At 47.6% G+C, this 15379-nt stretch overlaps 1 long non-coding RNA gene across 1 annotated transcript in view; it reads right to left on the bottom strand.

Moving 5' to 3' along the window:
- LOC139279512 (uncharacterized) overlaps positions 1–15379 on the bottom strand; it is a 48042-nt gene that overhangs the window by 16068 nt on the left and 16595 nt on the right. The window contains exon 2 of the long non-coding RNA XR_011596495.1: positions 3207–3254. This is a non-coding gene — a long non-coding RNA (uncharacterized lncRNA). The remainder of the gene's footprint in view (positions 1–3206; positions 3255–15379) is intronic.

Raw genomic sequence — 15379 nt, forward strand, 5'->3', positions numbered from 1 at the left:
CGTGTACAGTCCAAGCGTCTCATCTTCTTCTGCCTGCTCCTCGCTGGAAAATGGATCCTCTACCATCTCCTCAGCCAGATGGTGAGTCGGGTTTCTTTTGCACATACACTGAAGGTGGTCTTTCATGTGGCAGGTATTGCACGTATACTCTGCAAACCTGCACCGGTGAGCCCCATGGCTTCCTCCGCAGCGCCAGCATGGTGCTACTCGATTAGCCCCCCTCAGCTGACTCCGAGTTCCAGGACCCCGAGATCCATGCTCTCTACCCTGGGCAGAGCCACGTTCTGCAGTTTTGTCTGTGGCGGGCGCTATCCTGTGGACAGTGCCTGCCGGGTTCGAGACTGTGTGGAACATCTGCTTGGTGCTGCAAGTCGAGGTCATAAATGCCCTGCTGATGGTGATGGCTTGCTTCAGGGTGACTGTGGGTTCAGTGGATAGCAGCCTGTGAAGGAGACCCTCATGACCAATCCCCATAACAAAGACGTCTTGCAACGCGTCGTCAAGGTGTGTGCCAAAATCACACGGCGCCGCGAGTCTCCTGAGGTCTGCAGCATATTTGGTGACATCCTAGCCCTCAGGTCTGCAGTGGTGGTAGAATTTGTGCCGGGCCGTGAGGATGCTCTCCTTCGGTTTCAGTTGGTCACGACTGAGTGCGATCAGCTCCTCATATGACTTATCCCTGGCGCTCGCGGGTGCCAGCAAATCCCTGATGAGACAGTAAACCTCATCGCCACAACTGGAAAGCAATATCGCCTTACGCTTCTCTCACAGTGCATCCGTGTTCCCCGTCAGGTCGTTTGCTGTGAAGTAGTACTCGAGCCTTTCCGTAAAGGCCTCCCAATCATTGCCCACTGTAAAATCCTTTGACGAGCCCAGAATAGCCATGGTTGCATGAAGTTCGTTCGTGTCCTTGTCGCCAATGAGGTGTATGTAGCTCTCAAATCACTGACTCCACACGGTCTGGTGTTGTAGTAACTGCCGTGACCTTGGTCCTTTATTGTGTAACTCCACAGTGCCTCTCAGGTGTGGTGGGCAGCCTTTTATACTCTGTCTTGCAGGTACTTTCAGGTCTCCCACCGCAGCGCCCTCTGTGGCGCACAATTGTACTTATACATTTAATGTATCTGGACAATACATAACAGAAACGTGTGTCGGAAGGCACCCTGCCGACTCGACTGTCTCGAGTGCTGCTCAGCTACCGCACCAGTCCCCACTCACTCACCAGAGTTCCCCCAGTCGAGCTGCTCATGAAAAGGGCGCTCAAAACAAGACTCTCTCTTGTCCACCCTGATCTCCATGATCACGTGGCAGGCAGGCGGCACCAACAAAGTGTGTACCATGACCACGCAAATTTGTCACGCGATATTGAGATCAATGATCCTGTGTTTGTACTCAATTATGGAAATGGTCCCAAATGGCTCGCTTGCACGGTCACAGCCAAAGAGGGGAATAGGGTGTTTCAGTTCAAATTGGCCAATGAAATAATGTACAGAAAACATTTGGACCAAATCAAATTGCAGTTCACCAACAGCTACGAACAACTCGAAGAAGACACCACCAACTTTGACCCTCCAACACAGACACAAGTGGCAACTGACATCATGGTTGACCATGATGCCGAATCCACCATCCCCAGCAGCCCGGCAAGGCCGGCTGCCCTGCAGCCCAGTGAAGAACTAATCAACCGCATTTGTACCGAAACGATCGACAAGGGAGTAAAAAGCCCCAGATCGTCTCACCCTGTAAATAAGTGTACTATTGACTTCACGGGGGAGTGATGTCATGTATTTAACCCCTTGCAATCTGTATTACATTAACACCAGAGGGCCTAGCTGTTGGAGTCCCAAGGTACCACCCACGAGGTACCTGCACTCTGAAGTCTCATTAAAAGAGCTAAGGTCACACTTGCTCATTGTACACAGTATTCAGTTTCATCTTTTATTATGAGATTATCAGGATCCCCCTGGGTTCGGACCCCCCAGGATCAGATCTCCCTGCCAGGGTCGTGGTTCAGATCTACCTGCTCCAGAATGCTCCTCGTCCGACTGTCAATCCGGCTGACTTCTAGGCGGGGAACCTGTCAGGGCCAAAAGGAGCACAGTCCCGGGTTTTCCGTACAAAACTTCACCCGCGCCTATGTAACCTGCCCTGTTAATATCTAGGCCATTAACTCCTTAAGCAACCATGGCAACTTCCATTTATATAGCTACTTTAACGGAGCAAAACGTCCCAAACAAAATTTGACAGTGAGTCACATAAGGAGATATTAGGACAGGTGACCAAAAGCTAGTTCAAAATGGTAGGTTTTAAGGAGCGTCTTAAAAGGAGGAGAGAAAGGTAGAGAGGCAGAGAGGTTTAGGAAGGGAATTCCAGAGCTTAGGGCCTAGGCAACTGATGGCACGGCTGCCAATGGTGGAGCTAAGAAAATCAGGGATGCATAAGAGGCCAGAATTGGAGGAGCGCCGAGATCTCGGAAGATTGTAGGGCTAGAGGAAGGGGTGAAGCGACAGAGAGATTTGAAAACAAGGATGACGTTTTTTTTTTTAAATTGAGTTGCTGCGGACCAGGAGGCCAGTGAGCACAGGGGTGATGGGTAAACGGGACTTGGTGCAACTTATGATATGGGCAGCAGAGTTTTGGATTAGCTCAAGTTTATGGAGGGTGCAACGCGAGAAGCTGGTTAGGAGAGCATTGGAATAGTTGAGTCTGGAGCTAACAGAGGCATAGATAAGGGTTTCAGCAGCAGGTGAGTTGAGTAGGGGTGGAGATGGGCGATGTTGCAGAGGTGAAAATAAATGGTCTTGGTGATGGAGAGGATATGGGGTTGGAAGTTCAGCTGAGGGTCAAATAGGATACCAAGGTTGCAAACAGTCTAATTTAGCCTCAGACAGTGGCCAAGGAGAGGAATGGAGTCAATGGATAATGAACGGAGTTTGTGGCGGGAACTGAAGACAATGGCTTCGGTCTTCCCAGTACTTAATTGGAGAATAACTGTTCAGAGTATCACCGAGGGAGCAGTGAGGTCTATAAACTTTGGTGAAAGGGTACATCGTACTTGGTCTTTTCTATTTAGTGTAGCCTTCTCCTGTGTGCTCCTGGTCCTGTTCTGCCTCCATTATAAGGAAATATATATATATGGGAATGCCAATAGTGAACCCCATGGTAAGGGCTCCATGAAGGGATTGGGAAACAAAAGATTTCCTTACCTGAAAGTGCTGAAAGACAGCTTGCAGACACCTCTTTCAGTTGCAGAGCTGAGAAAAGATATTTTGAATTGCTTCAAAGCTGATATTTCAGGCACATTTTGTGGACATGCAAAGCCTGTGAAATCAACACTTACTGGTTTGGCAATGATAGAGAATTCAAGCTCTGCAGCCTGGCTGCAGTTTTTGAGAAAACACAGACCACATTGCATTAAGTCATCAATCAACTTGACATTTTAGGACCTTGGGTAGCGAGCCAATTAAAAGGTTAACAGACTATCAATTGAGCCAATAAGGTCAAAGAAGGCGAGTTCTTTTCTGTAAATTGAACCAGGTATAAGTACAGCCATTTTGGCCATGTGGTCTCAGAAGGACAAAGGCCTGGCTTAAAGCCAAGAGCTTGTTGCTGCTGCCAGAATAAAGTTACATTAAAACTACAATCGGAGTTCGTATTTCATTGGGAATTAAGAGATCTAACAGGCAAGTTATGCAGATAACTTACCCCACTTTTCTATGGGCTTAACTTAAACCAGGTGGGTCTGTTTCCATCAGAAAATAGATCACAGGGTGCACGGAGCAGTCCGTGCAATAGATTTTTAAGTCGGTTCACAGACTCCCAGGCCGCCTGCAATTTTTGCGGTCTAGAAGAATCCGTGTTCCATGTTTATGTTGAGCATATGAGGTTGCAGTCCCTCTTTCAATATTTGAAGGGGCTGCTTCTCAAATTCTGGTTGCACTTCAATCCCATGCTCCTGATCTTTGGGCACCCTGTGCGGAGGGGAGCGGGCAGATCGGAAGGCCTCCTCGTAGGACTGCTCCTGGCATGGCCAAGGTTAGCCGCGAGAGGTGGGCGCCAGAGGGACTGGAGTGCATCATCACCCCTGGCAACCAAATTTTAATTTGAACCACGTAATGTCTAAAGTTTAATTTGTTCATTTGTCGGTTTAGTGTAAAAAAAACAGATCACAGGGGGATTTGATACAGGTGTTCAAAATTATGAAGAGATGGGACTAGCAGCTAGAAACAGATTGTTGAGGAGTCTAGAACGAGGGGACATAGATATAAGATTAATTATAAGATATTTAGCACAGAGAACAGAATCAGAAGGTTATGAGGCTTTGGAATGCATTACTAGGGTTAGTGATTGAATCATGGACCATGTCAACATTTAAGAATAAGTTAGATAGATAGTTGAAGGGGATAAAGTGATATGAGAACAGGGTGGGCACATGGGATTAGGAATCATGCTCGCAAGGCATGATAGATAAACACTGATTGGGCCGAACAGCCTGTTTCCTTGGTGAAATTTCTATTTAATTCTAGTGTAAATAGTGGAATTTCTGGGACAACAGCTTTTGCTGTCATGACCTTGTCATTTGCGTACATGCATCACTTTGGGGGCTGTGCATTTTCTGGCAGAAGCCAGTTCTCCTGAATTTATAGGGTATTTTAGAATGGGTGTAACTCTAGTGTATCTGATTTGTGCCTACAATCTGAGTCCCCTGCACCAGAACTACATCACTTTTGCCTCTTTGTTTATAAATTATAACAGATGACATTATAATTTTCAATATAAACTGATTAAAAATTATACTTTCAGTCAATTTGAGGAATCTCAGTCACTTCTTGTTTTAAACATTGGGAATATGTACAAAGGTCAATTTCGAGCTGCCATGCTGCCAGCGAGGATCCGGAAGACGGGTCAGAGATTTGGCACTGCAGTGCTGTAGCCTTATCTCTGATCTTCAAGCATAGCTCCTCTCCAAGAGTGCAGGAGCACTGAATTTTCCCAGTAGATTTTCTATCAGACTCTGGTAAAACAGACATGTTCTCATTTAACAAATAAATAGAAGAGGCGATTAGATAATCATGGGTGTGAAACCCACGACCTTCCGTCTATTCAAATGAAAGGATGGAAAATCACAGGCAGTGCATTTGTGATTTCCTCAGATGCAATCTTTGCCAACACCTCTCCCTGGTAGGCGTGCTCCTGGAGTGTGCAGAGGGGTTGATGGAAGAGGGTTAACACAACACACTCAGTGACTAAGGCTGAGAACATGCAAGTTTTTTACAGAAAGAAAGACTTGCATTTATATAGCACCTTTCACGACCACCAGATGTCGCTTTACAGCCAATGAAGTACTTTTTGAAGTATAGTCAATATTTATAATGCAGTTGTAATAGTTTCTCCCAGTATTCCCTATTTAATAAGTAACAATTACGTTTTAGGTAAATTTTACGAATCTTCAAAGATGTAACAATAAGGCTTTTGGTTATACTGTTTATTTCACTCTCACTTTTTCCAACAATGCCTGCCTTGAAGAAATTGTGTTGCTATTTTTAATATCTTCTAGTTCTCATGAAGGCTTTGACCTGAAACATCACCTTGCCTGTTCTCTCCACAAATGTTGAGGGGGAATTTTAACCCCACAGCGGGTCAGTCACTAAAATATTTTAAGGAGGTTGCGTGCCTCCATTTTAAATAAACATTTTTAACACCTGCTGGCCGGCAGCGGAATGGAGGTGAGAAGGGCCTTTACAGCACTGCTTGTGAGCAAGGAGGGACAGGAGTGCTCTCCCCCACCCCAGCCCAGCCCAGCTCAGCAAGCTTCCCAGTTTACCTCCCGTGGCAGGATCCCTGTAATCGGTCGGCCAACCCTGCAATGTCCTATTCCCCACGATGTCCCACTCCCTTCTGCGATGTCTGACTCACCCTACTCCCTGCGACCAATGTCCAACCAACTCCCAACCCCCCACCCCCTACCCCCGCATCAATGTCAGACTTACCTCCGATCCGCTCCTGGCTGATTTCCAGTGCAACAGCCAACCAGACTGTGAAACTGGCTGGCTGTCAGGCAGGAAACCAGTTGAAAAAATTCAAAACAGTCCGTAAAATCTCCCTCCGACCCCCATCCCCCCACCCCACCCCCGGCTCTCTTCCCGCTTCAGAGTTACTTTTGGGGTCTGCGCGCTTTCCAAATTTTCCGCTTTTGTTTCAAATTTTCAGCAGCTGTCATTTGAGGGGGTTGAGGTGTGGCTGAAACTGGATGTGAGCACAATTGCTGTGGTACTGTTGTCGGCTGTGTACTCCAACAGAAATATGAGTCAGGAGCAGTTCAATCCAAACAGCGACAGGGCGAGCACAGGCATACGTGGATCTAATATACGTCCTTCCTGTTCCCATGCTTTTCTTCTTCCCCCACATTTAATTATCTTCTTTTAAAACCACTCCATTTCCCAGGCATCAGCTGACTGGCAAAGGTGAGACATATTAAATTGGTGTGAAAATAGGATTTTTTATTTTAGTAGGCTTATATAATTTTAAGTAGCAAGGATAGTGAATGTTGAATTGAAGGTTGTTCGTTTACTGAGTTCAAAATGCCTGACAGGAGATGCAGGAATGCAGGGTGCAGGAATGGGTATGGTTTGTTTATTCAAGAATTAGCTAAGATAAAAGCTCTTGTTGATGGGGACAACTAATTCAGTGACCAGCAGCATCCCAGACGGAAATGTTGTTTGCAACCAGTCTGTTTTTGTGGTACTAACCTCCCTAAGACATAGCTCTTTGTTTGATTTCCTGGGCCATGTCTCACTCATAGGCAATCCCTCGAAACGGAGATGACTTGCTTCCACGCCAAAATAGGATGAGTTCACAGGTGTTTCAATGAAAGACCTAATATTTCAGGTCCTGAACTATATCCCTGAGGGGTGGGAGATGTCTGTGCGTGGATTTTTTTTAACGTGTGGTGGCCTTTGCACAACAGCCACCACACGGGCTTGACAGAGCTAGGTCTTGATCAGTGGCAAGGATTATCCAAGATGACTGGAGACCTGCTGTGCTGCACGGACCTACTGCGCACAAATATCGCAATGTGGACTGGCCCGTGCTGCCCCTGGGCCCCTGGCCCCGAACTCACGCCTCTCCTGGGCCCTGATCACATCCCTGCACAGTCTCTCGCCGCTCCTTCGCCCCGACCTCGCCGCTCCTGCTGTGTCTGCCCACGCTCCAATCACCGACCTGGACCTTGCCGACGTCACTCTTCGCTGCCGTCGCCCTCCTGCACCAGCTCGCACTGCTCCCTGAAGTGGCATGCCCCCACACTGCTCCTGGGCCGCCGCACCTCCGCTCCTTTTATGGGCCAGACCTGCCGCTGGTGTTCTCATGCAGGTCGGGGCCTCCATGCTGCCAACATGTGCCATGCTGGGCCATGTGCCAACATGTCAAATAGTACCTTGTCAATTGTGTGTGTTTTATCAGCTTGTCAAAGTTGGCTGCTGAAACAATCTTTAAAGAGATTACTTCTCCATCAAAAGAATTCAATATATTAAATAAAAGCAGAAAATGCTGGAAATACTCAGCAGGTCAGGCAGAATCTACGGAGAGAGAAACAGAGTTAACATTTCAGGTCGATGACCTTTTGTCAGAACTGGATAAAGTTAGAGATATAAAAACAGAAAAGGGGAGGAAAGAACAAAAGGGAAGGCCTGTGATAGGGTGGAAGGCAGGAGTGATTAAATAACAAAAGATATGATAGTATAAAGCAAAAAGGAAATGGGACAAGAAAAGAAACAAAAGATGAATCTGGAAGAGGTGTAAATGGGACTGGCAGAATCATCAACAATTGCCATGTGAAAAAATAGAGGCAGAGGTTATGATCTGAAATTGTTGAACTTGATGTTGAGTCCAAATAGCTGTAAAGTGCCTAATCAAATGTTTTGACTCATAATACTCCTGTGATGCACCTTGGTATGCTTCACCACATTAAAGGGGCTACATAAACACAAGTTGTTGTTGTTGTTGTTGTAATTGAAAGATGAGGTGCTGTTCCTCGAGCTTACGTTGAGCTTTGTTGGAACAGTGTAAGTAGCTGAGTTCAGAGTGGGCGTGGAGTGGAGAATTAAAGTGAAAGGCGACCCGAAGCTCAGGATCATGCTTACGGACTGAACGGAGGTGTTCCGCAAAGTGGTCACCCAATCCACGTTTGGTCTCCCCAATGTAGAGCAGACCACATCGTGAGCAGCGAATACATTATACTACATTGAAAGAAATACAAGTAAATCGCTGTTTCACCTGGAAGGAGTGTTTGGGGCCCTGGACAGTGGGAAGGGAGGAGGTAAAAGAGCAGGTATTGCATCTTCTGCGCTTGTAAGGGAAGGTGCTGTGGGAAGGGGAGCGGGTGTTGGGGCTGATTGAAGAGTGTACCAGGATGTAGCAGAGGGAATGGTCCCTTCAGAATGCTGAAAGGGTAGGGGAAGAGATGTGTTTGGTGGTGGGATCGTGCTGGAGGTGGTGGAAATGGCGGAGGATGATCCATTGAACGTGGAGGCTGGTGGGGTGAAAGGTGAGGTCAAGGGCAACCCTATCGTGGTTCTGGGAGGGAGGGGAAGGGGTGAGAGCAGAAGTGCGGAAATGGAATGGACATGGTTGAGGGCCATGTCAAAAATGGTAGAGTGGAATCCTTGGTTGAGGAGAAAGGAAGGCATCGGAAGTACTAGTATGGAAGGTGGCATCGTCAGAACAGATGTGACGGAGATGGAGAAACTAGGAGAATGGAAGCGGGTTGGGAGGAAGTGTAGTCCAGGTAGCTATAGGAGTCAGTGGACTTAGATATTTGTCAATAGACTATCCCCAGAAACGAAGACAGAGAAGTCAAGGAAGGGAAGGGAAGAGTCAAAGATGGACCATGTGAAATGAGGGAAGGGTGGAATTTGGAAGCAAAGTGAATGACATTTTCTAGTTCAGGACGAGAGCAGGAAAAGGCACCGATACAGTCATCAACGTACCAGAAAAAGAGTTGAGGGAGGGGACCTGAGTTGGACTGGAAAAAAGAATGTTCCACATATCCCACAAAAAGGCAAGCAGGACTAGGACCCCATGTGGGTTCCCATAGCAACACCTTTAATTTGGGGGAAGTGAGTGGAGTCAAAGGAGAAGTTGTTCAATGTGAGAACAAATTCAACCAGGCGGTGGAGGGTGGTGGTGAATGGGGACTGGTTGAGCCTCTACTCGAGGAAGAAGCAGAGTGCCTTCAGGCCGTCCTGGTGGGGGATGGAAGTGTAGAGGGATTGAACGTTCATGGTGAAAAGAAGACGGTTGGGGCCGGGAAACTGGAAACTGGAAACTGTTAAAGTGGTGGAGGGCATTGGAAGACTCGTGGATGTAGGTGGGAAGAAAAAGGGGAGAAAAAAATAGAGTCAAAATAGAAAGTAATCAGTTCCATGGGGCAAGAACAAGCTGAAACGATGGGTCTAGCAGGGCAGTCCTGTTTGTAGATTTTGTGAAGGAGGTAGAAGCGGGCTGTGCGGCCATGGAGGGAAGATCTCCAGAGGAGAGGAGGTCAGTGACAGTCTTGGAAACGACGGCTTGATGTTCGGTAGTGGGGGTCATGATCCAGTGGGAAGTAGGAGGAGGTGTCAGGGAGTTGGCGTTCAGCCTACGCAAGGTAGAGGTAGGTTCACCAAACAACAAAAGCACCACCCTTGTCAGTAGGTTTAATGATAATATTGGGGTTAGATCTGAGAGAATGGAGTGCTGCAAGTTCAAAGGGAGGTAGGTTGGAGTGAGTGAGGGGAGAAGAGAAATTAATATGGCCGATTTGATACCATCAGTTCACAATTAAAAGATCTAGGGAGGGTAAGAGGCTAAAGGGAGGGATCCAGGTAGAACGAGTATTCTGAAAACGGGCGAAAAGGCCAGCTGTGCGGGGGGAAGATTCCTGGCCAAAGAAGAGGGCACAGAGTCGTGGCCGACAGAAAAAGAGCTCACATTGTGCCGAGCTCGAAACTCGTTGAGGTGGGATGAAGCTCAGGCCTTTGCTGAGGACTGATCGTTTGGGGTCAGAGAGGGGAAGGTCAGACAGAATAATAAAAATACGGCAGGCAAGAGAAGGGAAGAAGGGATGGGGTCCTGCTACAACTGTACAGGGTATTAGTGAGGCTACAGCTAGGGTACTGCATACAATTTTGGTCTCCTTATTTAAGGAAGGATATACTTGCACTGGAGGCAATTCAGAGAAGGTTCACTACGTTGATTCCGGAGATGAGGGGTTGACCTATGAGGAAAGGTTGAGCAGGTTGGGCCTATACTCATTGGAGTTTAGAAAAATGAGAGGTGATCTTGTTGAAACATACAAGATACTGAGGGCGCCCGACAAGGTAGATGCAGAGAGGATGTTTCCACTCATGGGGGAATCCAGAACTAGGGAGCATAGTTTAAGAATAAAGGGTTGCCCATTTTGAATTGAGATGAGGAGGAATTTCTTCTCTCAGAGAGTCGTGGAATTCTCTACCCCAGAGAGCTGTGGTGGCTAGGTCATTGAACATAGTTAAGGTGGAGATACAGATTTTTGAACGATAAGGGAGTGAAGGGTTATGGGGAGCGGGCAGGGAAGTGGAGCTGAGCCCAAGATCAAATCAGCCATGATTTTATTAAATGGCGGAGCAGGCTCGAGAGATCAAATGGCCTACTCCTGCCCTAAATTCTTATGTTCTTATGTTATTATGTCAGAGGAAAGTGAAGGGGAAGAAGGTTCAGGAGGGGCGTTGGTGTCCAAGAGTTGATGAAGCTTGCAATCCTTGACATTTGAAAGGAAGAAAAAAAGTTTTTTGTTAAAGTGTAGATGATGCAAACGATGAAATGGAACTGCAGACCAGGACAGCTTAGAGTTAGAGTGAGTCGGTGCTGCTGAAGAGAGAGGTCGAGAGTGTGCATGTGGAGCTCAGGATGTGGCGAGAGCCGTGGGTCGAGGAACGTTGAATATCTCGGAGATATCTGTAATCCTGGGTGGATGCAAAACATGAAGGGTGGAATTTCATTTGGAATCCACGTGGAATAAATTGGAGCCAGAGACAGTTGCTGAGGAAAGAGATGTGGCTGTGAAAGCGAGTTTTGGTAGTGTTATGTATTTAACCCTTTGCAACCTGTATCACACCACCACCAGAGGGCCTACCTCTTGGAGTCCCAAGGGATCCCAGCATCCCTTGGGAGCACTGTAAAAAAGCAGGCCACCCACGAGGTATCTGCACTCTGGAGTCACACTTGCTCATTGTTCAACGTACTCGGTTTCACTTTATTATGAGTGCATCAATTGGCGACGAGGTAATGAACAACCGTGCAAAAATGCAAAGAACAGTTGGTATCCTGGAGAAGTTCTCAGAAGGGGATGATTGGAAGGCCTTTGTGGAGAGACTTGACCAATACTTTGTGGCCAACGAGCTGGAAGGGGACAAGAACGCTGTCAAACGAAGGGCGATCTTCCTTAGTGTCTGTGGGGCAACAACCTATGGCCTCATGAAGAATCTTCTAGCTCCAGTAAAACCAACAACTAAATCCTATGAAGAACAGTGTACGCTGATCCGGGAGCATCGAAATCCTAAGGAAAGCGTTTTGATGGCGAGGTATCGGTTCTACACGTGTCAACGGTCGGAGGGCCAGAAAGTGGCGAGCTATGTCGCCGAACTAAGGCGCCTCGCAGGACATTGCGAATTTGAGGAATTTGAGAGACTTTTTTGTACTGGGCATTGGCCATGAGGTAATCCTTCGCAAACTGTTGACTGTTGAAACTCTGAATCTAAGCAAAGCCATAACGATAGCCCAGGCATTTATGTCCACCAGCGACAACACCAGAGTTTGCAGAGTAAAGAGGTTGTGGCCAGTACTGTGCACAAAGTAACGTAATTTGCGAGCAGGAATATACATGGCAGAATGTATATGCTGGCTGCTGCTGCCCGACCTCAGATGACCCAGAGTCCGCCATCAATCGTTAATGCGAGGCAGTAACACCTTGTTGGCGTTGTGGAGGTGATCATCGGGCCCATCAATGCCGCTTCAAGCACTATGTGTGCAACGGCTGCAGAACAATGGGACACCTCTAGCGAACGTGCAGGCGAGCTGCAAACCCTGCAAACCACCACGTTGCAGAGGAAGATCTATCCACAGTGGATCAAGCTGAATTGGAGACTCGTACTGAGGAGGCAGAAGTGTACGGGGTACACACATTCACCACGAAATGTCCACCAATAATGTTAAAAGTTGAACTGAACGAAATTCCAGTATCTATGGAACTGGACAAGGGTGCGAGTCATTGCATAATGAGCAAAAAGGCCTTTGACAGGCTGTGGTGCAGCAAGCCACACAGGCCCAGGCTAAGCCCCATTCACACCAAACTAAGGACTTACACCAAGGAACTAATCCCTGTAATTGGCAGTTCAGAAGTCAAAGTCTCCTATGATGGAGCAATACACGAACTCCCGCAGTGGATTGTGCCAGGGGATGATCCCACATTGTTTGGCAGAAGCTGGCTGGGAAAAATCTGCTGGAACTGGGACGACATCCGAGCACTCTCATCCGTCGACAATGCCTCATGTGCCCAGGTTCTGAGCAAGTTTCCATCGTTGATCGAGCCAGGCATTGGAAGCTTCTCGGAGGTGAAAGTGCAGATCCATTTGGTTCCCGGTATGCGACCCAGCCACCACAAGGCACGGGCGGTACCATATATGATGCATGAGAAGGTGGAAATTGAGCTGGACAGGCTGCAGCGAGAAGGCATCATTACACTGGTGGAATTCAATGAGTGGGCCAGTCCAATTGTCCTGGTACTTAAAGAGGACGGCACGGTCAGAATTTGTGGGGACTATAAAGTAACGATTAATCGTTTTTCGCTACAGGATCACCAGTACCTGCTACCCAAAGCAGACGACCTTTTTGCGAACCTGGCTGGAGGGAAGACATTCACCAAGCAAGAGCTGGAGGAATCTTTGAAAGGCCTCACCTGCATCAACACGCATAAAGGTCTGTTCATCTATAACAGATGCCCGTTCGGGATTCGATCGGCCACGGCAATCTTCCAACAGAACATGGAGAGCCTGCTAAAGTTGGTTCCTCGCACCTTGGTTTTCCAGGACGACATACTGGTTACAGGTTGGGACAACATTGAGCACTTGAAGAATCTGGAAGAGGTTCTTAGTCGGTTGGATTACGTGGGACTCAGGTTGAAACGTTCAAAGTGTGTTTTCCTGGCGTCGGAGGTCGAGTTGGGGGAATTCACAAGAGACTGCTTTTGAGAAATCCAGAAATCTGTTGTGTTCAAACAAACTGCTTGTCCTGTATAACCCATGTAAACGGTTAGTGCTAGCTTGCGATGCGTCATCATACGGGGTCGGGTGTGTGTTACAACAGGCTAACGAATCGGGGTTTTGCAACCGGTCGCTTATGTGTCCAGGAGTTTGTCCAAGGCCGAAAGGGCCTACAGCATGATTGAAAAAGAGACTCTGGTGTGCATTTATGGGATAAAAAAAAGGCACCAGTACTTGTTTGGCCTCAAGTTTGAGCTTGAAACTGACCACAAGCCGTTCATATCGCTGTTCTCCGAGAGCAAAGGGATTAACACCAATGCCTCTGCCTGCATCCAAAGATGGGCACTCACACAGCCGGCATACAACTATGTAATCCGCTACAGACCGGGTTCAGAGAACTGCGCTGATGCTTCAGTTGGCTACCATTGCCCACCACTGGGGTGGAAATGGCACAGCCTGCGGACCTGCTCATGGTAATGGATGCATTCGAAAATGAAAAGTCACCCATTACGGTTCGCCAAATCAGGTCCTGGACCAGCCAGGATCCTTTACTGTCCTTGGTAAAAAAAACTGTGTCCTTCATGGGAGCTGGTCCAGCGTCCCAGCGGAGATGCAGGAGGCGATTAAGCCGTTTCACAGGCGCAAGGATGAAATGTCCTTGCAGGCGGACTGTCTGTTGTGGGTTAATCGCGTGGTCTTGCCCAAGAAAGGCAGAGATATGTTCATTTGTGAGCTGCACAGCATCCACCCAGGCATTGTAATGATGAAAGCCATAGCCAGATCCCATGTGTGGTGGCCTGGCATTGACTCAGATTTAGAGTCATGCGTGCGCCAGTGCAACACTTGCTCTCAGCTGAGCAATGCACCCAGAGAGGCACCATTAAGTTTGTTGTTGTGGCCTTCCAAACCGTGGTTGAGGATCCACGTGGACTATAAGAACATAATATAAGAATTAGGAATAGGAGTAGGCCATCTAGCCCCTCGAGCCTGCTCCGCCATTCAACAAGACCATGGCTGATCTGGCCGTGGACTCAGCTCCACTTACCCGCCCGCTCCCCGTAACCATTAATTCCCTTATTGGTTAAAAATCTATCTATCTGTGATTTGAATACATTCAATGAGCTAGCCTCAACTGCTTTCTTGGGCAGAGAATTGCACAGATTCACAACCCTCTGGGAGAAGAAATTCCTTCTCAACTCGGTTTAAATTGGCTTCCCTGTATTTTGAGGCTGCGCCCCCTAGTTCTAGTCTCCCCGACCAGTGGAAACAACCTCTCTGCCTTTATCTTGTCTATCCCTTTCATTATTTTAAATGTTTCTATAAGATCACCCCTCATCCTTCTGAACTTCAACGAGTAAAGACCCAGTCTACTCAATCTATCATCTCCGGAATCAGCCTAGTGAATCGTCTCTGTACCCCCTCCAAAGCTAGTATATCCTTCTTTAAGAAAGGTGACCAAAACTGCACGCAGTACTCCAGGTGCGGCCTCACCAATACCCTATACAGTTGCAGCAGGACCTCCCTGCTTTTGTACTCCATCCCTCTCGCAATGAAGGCCAACATTCCATTCGCCTTCCTGATTACCTGCTGCACATGCAAACTAACTTTTTGGGATTCATGCACAAGGACCCCCAGGTCCCTCTGCACCGCAGCATGTTGTAATTTCTCCCCATTCAAATAATATTCCCTTTTGCTGTTTTTTTTTCCAAGGTGGATGACCTCACAGTTTCCAACATTGTATTCCATCTGCCAGACCTTAGCCCATTCGCTTAACCTATCTAAATCTCTTTGCAGCCGCTCTGTGTCCTCTACACAACCCGCTTTCCCACTAATGCGGGTTGTGTAGAGGACACAGAGAGGCTGCGGACCCATTTCTCCATTTCTAGGCAAAATGTTCTTGGTTGTCGTGGATGCTTATTCAAAATGGATTGAATGTGCGATAATGTCTGTAAGCACGTTTACGGCCACCATCGAAAGCCTATGAGCCATGTTTGCCACGCATGGCCTGCCTGATGTCCTAGTCAGCAACAATGGGCCGTGTTTCACCAGTGCTGAATTCAAGAAATTCATGACCCGCAATGGGATCAAGCACGTCACATCTG

The sequence above is a fragment of the Pristiophorus japonicus genome, chromosome 14 (genome assembly GCF_044704955.1).
Source record: "Pristiophorus japonicus isolate sPriJap1 chromosome 14, sPriJap1.hap1, whole genome shotgun sequence".
NCBI classification, from domain to species: domain Eukaryota; kingdom Metazoa; phylum Chordata; class Chondrichthyes; family Pristiophoridae; genus Pristiophorus; species Pristiophorus japonicus.